Here is an 8,508-nt window from a genome sequence, read left to right as displayed (position 1 = left end):
GAGAGAGAGAGGGAAGCAGGCTCCCCGCTGGGCAGAGAGTCCGATGCGGGGCTCTATCCCAGGACCCTGAGATCATGACCAGAGCCGAAGGCAGAGGCTTTAACCCACTTAGCCACCCACGTACCCCGCAGACCCAGATATCTTTGGAGGGCCATTATTTTGCCCACAACATTAATATGACAAAGTGTCTTACCAAAGGCCATTCAGCAAGTCACTTGTAGAGTCAAGATTAAGAACCAAGGTTCTTCACATTTGTGAAATATTGAATATCCTTTCAATGTTTTTATGCTGCTTTCAGTAATAGAAGACATTTGTTTAATTTGGTAGATGGCACTGAAACTGTACTACATCAACAGAAAGAGTATTTTCCTTACAAAAAAGATCCTAGTATTTATTTTAAGACTTTCATCCATTAAGACCTCATTAGCATCTGTAGAGATGACACAGTCAAAAAAAAAGAGAAATGTTTACCAGTGCTGTAGAACTTCTATTCTAAGCTTTGACTTAAATAGGCTTTCTTTATTAAATTCTAGCCAGGGATTAGGTGAAATAGGTCAAGAAATAGGATCAAGGTGGAAAAAATGGAACCGTATCTCTTCTGAACACTTATAAATGTTTATCTCTGAAGCAATGGGGATAATGGCAGAGGCTACATTGCCTCCCCCGCCCATGTCTATTTTTTTTTTCTTGTATAGTAATATAAATCCTACCTGAGCACATGGCTATACATCCAGGCCCATACTGTACAGTCTTCTGAACACATAGGTGTGGTCATGTGACTAGGTTCTGTCCAGTGGCATATGAGCAAAAGAGATGTGATTAGCTCTTGAGTCATGATCTTAAAAGAAAGAGGCAAACTTCTCTCCTTTATCGTTCCCTTTTTCTTTTCATATGGCTCTACTGCAAGTCTGGGTAAAGGGTAATTTTATTTTATTTTTTTAATTTTTTTAATTTTTTATTTTTTATAAACATATATTTTTATCCCCAGGGGTACAGGTCTGTGAATCGCCAGGTCCACACACCCCACAGCACTCACCAAAGCACACCCCCCCCAATGTCCATAACCCCACCCCCCTTCTCCCAAGCCTCCTCCCCCCAACAACCCTCAGTTTGTTTTGTGAGATTAAGAGTCACTTATGGTTTGTCTCCCTCCCAATCCCATCTTGTTTCATTTATTCTTCTCCTACCCACTTAAGCCCCCATGTTGCATCACCACTTCCTCATATCAGGGAGATCATATGATAGTTGTCTTTCTCCGCTTGACTTATTTCACTAAGCATGATAGGCTCTAGTTCCATCCATGTTGTTGCAAATGGCAAGATTTCATTTCTTTTGATGGCTGCATAGTATTCCATTGTGTATATATATACCACCTCTTCTTTATCCATTCAACTGTTGATGGACATCTAGGTTCTTTCCATAGTTTGGCTATTGTGGACATTGCTGTTATAAACATTTGGGTGCACGTGCCCCTTCGGATCACTACGTTTGTATCTTTAGGGTAAATACCCAGTAGTACAATTGCTGGGTCATAGGGCAGTTCTATTTTCAACATTTTGAGGAACCTCCATGCTGTTTTCCAGAGTGGTTGCACCAGCTAGCATTCCCACCAACAGGGTAGAAGGGTTCCCCTTTCTCCACATCCTCGCCAGCATCTGTAATTTCCTGACTTGTTGATTTTAGCCATTCTGACTGGTGTGAGGTGGTATCTCATTGTGGTTTTGATTTGTATTTCCCTGATGCCGAGTGATAGAGTTCACAATGACAATTCTCAAGGTTCTAGCCGGGCTCGAAAAAGGCATGGAAGATATTAGAGAAAGACTCTCGGAAGATATAAAAGCCCTTTCTGGAGAAATAAAAGAACTAAAATCTAACCAAGTTGAAATAAAAAAAACTATTAATGAGGTGCAATAAAAAATGGAGGCTCTCACTGCTAGGATAAATGAGGCAGAAGGGGTAATTTTAAACGCCAGTTTCTGTACCTACCCCTGTTAAAGAAGGCAAAGACCAAAGGATAGAAGAAGCTAGATGCTTGCTTTACCCTCTGTAATAGCCCCTGTAATAGGCTATGTAAAATAAAAATAACTTTTGTGCTCTATAAGCCACCTCTGTGTTGGGGTCTTTTGTACAGAGAACTGATCAGAATCCAATGCATGGTTAATCAATCCTCTTGGTAACTCTAACTGTTCCCTCAAATATGATCCTAAGTTTATGTCAGCAACAGATCCCTGCTCATAGCTAGAAAATAGCAACATAGTTAAAATGGAAGCCAGGAAATAAAGGGGGAAAAATTGGTGTGGGGAAGCATTAGATTCTTTTGGTGATGAGTAGTTTTCTAAAAGGAAAGGGACCCTTGCTGTTGTTCATGTTTAAAAAGATAAAGAAGTTACAAAGGCTTCGTGACTGTTTCATCGTTTTTTTTTTTTTTAAGTTTTCTAATTAGCTCTCAAATGCATAGATAATTCTAAAATCTACCAATGTGTTGACACTATAAATGAAACAGAAAGAAATTAAGGGAAATTTATCCATAATTTCACACAGATTTGCAGTTTGGAGCACATTCATTCCCATTGCTCAAAACATAATCAAAGTAGAACGTGTTCAGATGGTTTTAGTTGTTTTGGAACTATCGAACTCCACAGGGAAGAAATGAAAAGAGGGTATCACAATGTTTTAGAACAGATAGTAGAGTGCACTGGCTAAGATCACTGGACTAGTCCTGGAGTTGGGAAGAGCTGGGTTTCAGTCCCAGCTTTGTCACCACCCCCACTCTGTCAACTTAGGGGAGTTGTCTCCCTTCTGTGCCTGTTTTCCAATCTGCCAAATGCAATTAAGCTATTTCTTTCTATGATAGTTATGAGAATGCAGCATATATTGCACATAGCAAAGTGCCAAGCAAACCATAAACACATAGTAAAAATTGGCTCTTAAAATTAATATCAGCAATTTTAGCAATTTTATTCATTAAAACCCAAAGTTGGCCATCTATCAGAATTCACTGAGGAACTTAAAAAAAAAAAAATATTGAGATTCATCTCCAGAGGTTTTGAGTCAGTGAGTCTGGGCTAAGCCTCCTGAATTTACATTTTTCCAAGTTTAAGATTTGAATAGTTGCTGTGATCATCTCAACTACATTGAGTATTGGGTAGTCTCTTGTTTAAATACCCACACAGTTGGGTTGTATGGATGGGTCAGTCGCTTAAACCTTTGCCTTCTTCGGCTCAGGTCCTGATCCCAGGATCCTGGGATTAGGTCCCTCATCAGGCTCCGTGCTCAACAGGGAGCCTACTTCTCCCTCTGCCTGCCACTGCCTTTGCTTGTGTGCATACTCTGTCTCTCTTTCTCTGACAAAAAAGAAAATCTTTAACTAAAAGTAAGTAAATAAGTACATAAATATATAAATAAATAAATGCCCACCCACACAGATGAGCTCAGTTAGTACACTGTTCGACATTTGATTTCAGCTCAGGTCAGGATCTCAGGGCCATGGGATCAAGCCCTGTGCCGCGCTTCATGCTGAGTGTAGACCCTGTTTAAGATTCTCTCTCCCTATCCTTATGCCCCCCCCCCCCCACTGCTCATGCTCTCTAAATAAATGAATCAACAAACAAATAAATAAACAAGGCTGACCCCCGATGGAGCTGAGCATCTGCAATAATAATGGCATGCACTTATAGACAACACTTAGTAATTATTTCCCTTTTCATGATCACCCTTAAAGTAAGTTAATATCATCCCCATTTTATAGATAAGAGAGTTAGAAATCTCATTTGCTTATTTTTATAACTTATAAGCTATGAATCTTATATATATGGTATTTTTAAAGATATAGATAACATTTTAAATAGATCTAAAAGAAGAACAGGGCCTGCTTAGGAACTTTTACTTTTTCTCTTTTCAGTTCTTCTTTTCATAGACATGAATCTTGAAATTTTAAGAAAGTTAATTTTGTGTTTACTGCTCACCAGGAATCCTGTGTCAGTGGAATTTCTTTCTAATATCCAGGCTGATCATGAGAAAGTGAGGATGAAAGTGAACATTGAGTGTGAGTTGGCAATGTGGAGGGAAGCAGAGATCTTTGGCCTTAAAAGAAAGAATCTCAGATCAGGAAAATCCCAGAGTTTTTTTGTGTTGTCTGTGTCACAGCAAGCCTCAGTGTATCCATTTTAAAGAGAAAGTTATTGTCTATTGAAAGTCAATGTCTATTTTAAAGAGAAAGTCAAATCCCAAAGAGGCATTTAGAAGAAACAGAATGGGAGAGACTTTCCAGACTAATTTGAAACTTGATGGGCTAAATAAAAGAAGAGCAACATTTTGTTAAGATTTTAGGACCACAGAATGTATACCCCAAAACAACTTTTAAAAGACTATCATATATTTAAATGTATATATTCATTACAACCCTATCATCATGAGCCAACAATTGACAACTATAGTTATTCTAAGTGGTGCATCATAAATCACTGTGGTGTTTCATATGAAGCCCACTCAAGACTCACCGCAGCTCTTTACAAGATGCTATCTGCAAGCTGGTGAATGAGGACAGCTGCTGGTATATTTCAGTCCAAAGCAGGAGGGTTAAGAACTAGGAGCTCTAGCGTCCAAGGGAAGGCAAACATGGGGTGCCCCCGTTCAACAAAAGCATTAGGCACACACACACACACACATACGCACACTCACACGCACATAAAATTGGATGCTCCAGCTCAAGAAGACACAGATACAGAATGTATCCTTCCTCTACCTTTTAGTTCTGTTTAGGGCTCTTAACAGATGGGGCAATGCCTGCCCACATTGGTGAGAATGGAGCTTCTTTACTGATTTAAATGCTAGTCTCTTCTAAAAGCTCTGTCACTGACACTCCCAGAAATAAAGTTTACCAGCTATCTGGGCTTCCCTTAACCAAGTAAAGTTGACACATAAAATTAACTATTACAAAGACAAAATCCTCCAAATTTGGTTGTCTTTTGTCAACTCATCCATAAATACACTTGGCTTGCCTCTTAGTTCCGCTAGCCCCAAACCCATCCCTCCTAATCCCATGTTCTAATATGTACTTATCTGTGTGAATGTGGCTTGACTGGAGACTTCTTGGATCTGGATCTTTCTGTAACCCAGATCTTTTGTTGCTGCCCTGCAGAGGACTGGAAATCTAGGCTTTATGTAACTTGATCACCAAGAAAGTTTTTGCAGTTTGCTTGCTTCTATCCCATGGTTTTGTGGGTTTCTTAGACCATGTCGTTAACTCTTTGGACTCCATCTTTGCCCATCTTCCTTCCCAAACTTATTATCATCAAGTTAGACAGCATGATCATTTTCCTCCACCTTTTTCCCTTCTTATTGATGTGAAAAGAGTTGAATGCAAAGTCTACGTGAATCTGACAAAAGGAAGTTCAAATCCAGTTTTACATCCTAAATGAATGCTTTCTGTATGCCTGGAATGTAGGAATTTCATTGAAGGTCATTTTTAAACCTCTTAGGTACAACTCAAGCCATGGGAGAATTCACAATTACCATAGGTATTAAGATACAAAGAAAATCCAGAGTTTTATGAATTTCCTGGGTCATATACCTTTGTTCCTAGCTTAATAATGAATTTAGCTAGCTTATTAACTTGTATTAAATTACAAAACTACTGGGTTGCTTTCATCTTTCTTCTGAAAATTAGATACTATAACCTAGTCAAATCTAAGTGGACTCTTCCTCCAAAGCACAGAACAGGTTTAACTGACATTGCTTGAGCCCACAGGTGAAATCAAATGAAAAGTAAGGGGAGATAAAATTGCTGTGTTTTCTTCTTACCAGCTGTGTCGTCTTGGATAGGGTTCTCCAGTGCATTATCTATACAATGAATATATTGAAATTTTTTAATATCTTACTATTCTGAAAACAAGGTTCTGGGTAAAAATAAAAATCATTAAGTTTCATTAGGAAACCTGGTACATGTGACAATATTGTGCAAAGATACACAATGAATAATGAACAAAACATTTTATCTCTAGAAATGTATTTTTAAGATATCTCCCTCTCTCTCCAATAAGGGATACATCACTAAAACTGAGATATGTGAAATACAACTAAAATAACGACCCTGAAGAGGAGAGGGATGATCTAAATAATCAGAAATTTTACACTCAGACGTGGAATTTATGATTGCCCTATAATTGAGGACACCTGCACTGTCTTTGCAGACCAAACCCTCCGCTGCATTTTAAGAAATCCTACTTGTATCCATATTGAGATGTATTTGGAATAATATGAACCAATCACCTTGGCCATTTTAAATTAGATGTTGAATGGACATGAGGTATAAACTAAATCAGATTCCCCTCCAATGAGAAAGAGATTATTTACTCTCTGGGTAGCTGAATACATAACATTAAATGGAAAGCTCACTGGGAATGTGCTTTCCCCATATAAAGACAAAAATGCAGTGAAAAACAGTTTCTAAATCAAGAGACACAAACATGTACCAAGAGAAATAGTAGATATTGAAAAAAGATACCCTTGAAAGATATCCCTACTACAATTTCTCGTGTATTCTAGAGACCCAGTTATATGCTTCATACAGATTGGTCAGGGTCCGCTCTCCCTCTTCCCATGAACATTAAAATGTAGAAAATAAAAGAATATGTAAAATTATAAAACTTTTCAAATTTTTCCCTTTTTAATATCCTCATTGAGATAGGCCCTCTCCTTTCCCCTCTTTCTCTTCCCTTTCTAAAGTTGAGTCCAAGTTTCCACTTAAGTACCCTGACTTATTACTGATTCTGAGTGGATTGGTAGAGAGAACTGACATTAGGAAAAGGAGAGCTGAGCTTTACTTTGGAAGGGGGGGAATTAAAAATAGTCAAGACTATAGAATTTTAAAAAGGGGAGGAGGGGAGAAATGGGGATGATCTGCATGGTGGTAGGGGGCTTACTATTTGATTAGGAGAGGACTCAGTGGGGGTTGAAAGAGGGGAGGAGGCTGGTGACAGTATATGGGAGTTGTTGAGAATTAGAGAAGAGGTGAATTTAAAGAAATATTGTGAATTACAAATTCATCTCTTTGAATTTGTTTGAGAGGCTTGGATAAAGATTTTAGTTACTTTTTAAACCAATAATTAAGTTTGATTAATAGACCATATTTCCTTGAGTGTGCCAGGATGGGCCTATATGATATTCTAGATTTTATTTAATACTTATAAAAAATCTGTTTTGGGGTGCCTGGGTGACTCAGTGGGTTAAAGCCTCTGCCTTCGGCTCAGGTCATGATCCCGGGGTCCTGGGATTGAGCCCCACATTGGGCTTTCTGCTCAGCAGGGAGCCTGCTTCCTCCCCTCTCTCCTTCTCTGCCTGCCTCTCTGCCTACTTGTGATCTCTGTCTCTCAAATAAATAAATAAAATCTTTTTAAAAAATCCATTTTATTGTTTTTAAATGAATTCAATTCATATTTTATTAATTTTGACCAGAGGAACCCTAATTAATACAGGATCTATAAGTTCCTTAGTTTTATGTCTGTCTGGAAAAAAACAGCACATTATACAGATGAAAGAAATGGAGAGTATTTTAGATATTTATTGACAGTATATTGCTATCATATAATGGTCAAAAAAGAATAATTTCCAAGCTCCTCATGTTACAGAATAAAGACTGGGTGAGATTATGGAAATTATTTAGCTGACTATCAAAGAGCTAAAGATATTTATTCTCAAGATTATTTCACAGATGAGATTAGAAACCAAGCACATTGGTGCCCAGTCTTGATCTTTTTCCAATCCTTAATATTGTATCATTTTTCCCCTGCCTGAAAAATTAAATTTGTGATTATCTTGGATATGCAGGAAGGCAGTTATTTGGGAATGTTGGAGAGATAAACTTAATCTTTTGAGAAACATGCCAAACATTTGAGAAGAAATGTTGTTCAAACCATTACACACTGGAGGAATTTTCACTTGGCGCCTGGATGCAGAGTGTGACATTGTTTTCAGAAGTGTTCACCAATAAGGTGCTTCATGCCTTTTAAGAACCACAGGCTGCTACAGATTAGCAACTGTTGAATAGAGTTCTAGAATTTTCCAAGAAAATCTGGACCCTCCGAAACATAGACACTGAAATTTTCTATACAACTGGCCAAGTACGTTCACAGTAATTTTGCTGCAAGATAAAGCTTGAAGATGGAAGGTAGACTTCCTCTTCAGAAGAGCAGATTTTTTTTTTTTTCTTCCAAACTCTTTGGCCAGGTTGAAATCTTGGGATTCTAAATAGTCACTTCCTCTAAGCCTAAATGAGTAAGGTATAAAGAATTCATGTCTTTGGCTACTATTCCAGATTTTTCAATAATCCCAATTACAAATATTGCCTCAGCAGATTACTTCTGGATTTTTGGGCTTGGTAATCATCATCAATGCACCCATGACCCATTTAATCTTAATGAAGGATAGCATAATGAATGGCTTTTTTTTTTTTAAAGATTTAATTTATTCATTGGACAGAGATCACAAGTAGGCAGAGAGGCAGGAAGA

This window comes from Mustela nigripes, unplaced genomic scaffold (genome assembly GCF_022355385.1).
Source record: "Mustela nigripes isolate SB6536 unplaced genomic scaffold, MUSNIG.SB6536 HiC_scaffold_148, whole genome shotgun sequence".
Classification (NCBI taxonomy): domain Eukaryota; kingdom Metazoa; phylum Chordata; class Mammalia; order Carnivora; family Mustelidae; genus Mustela; species Mustela nigripes.
The sequence above is the reverse complement of the archived record's forward strand: the minus strand, read 5'-3'. Positions refer to the sequence as shown.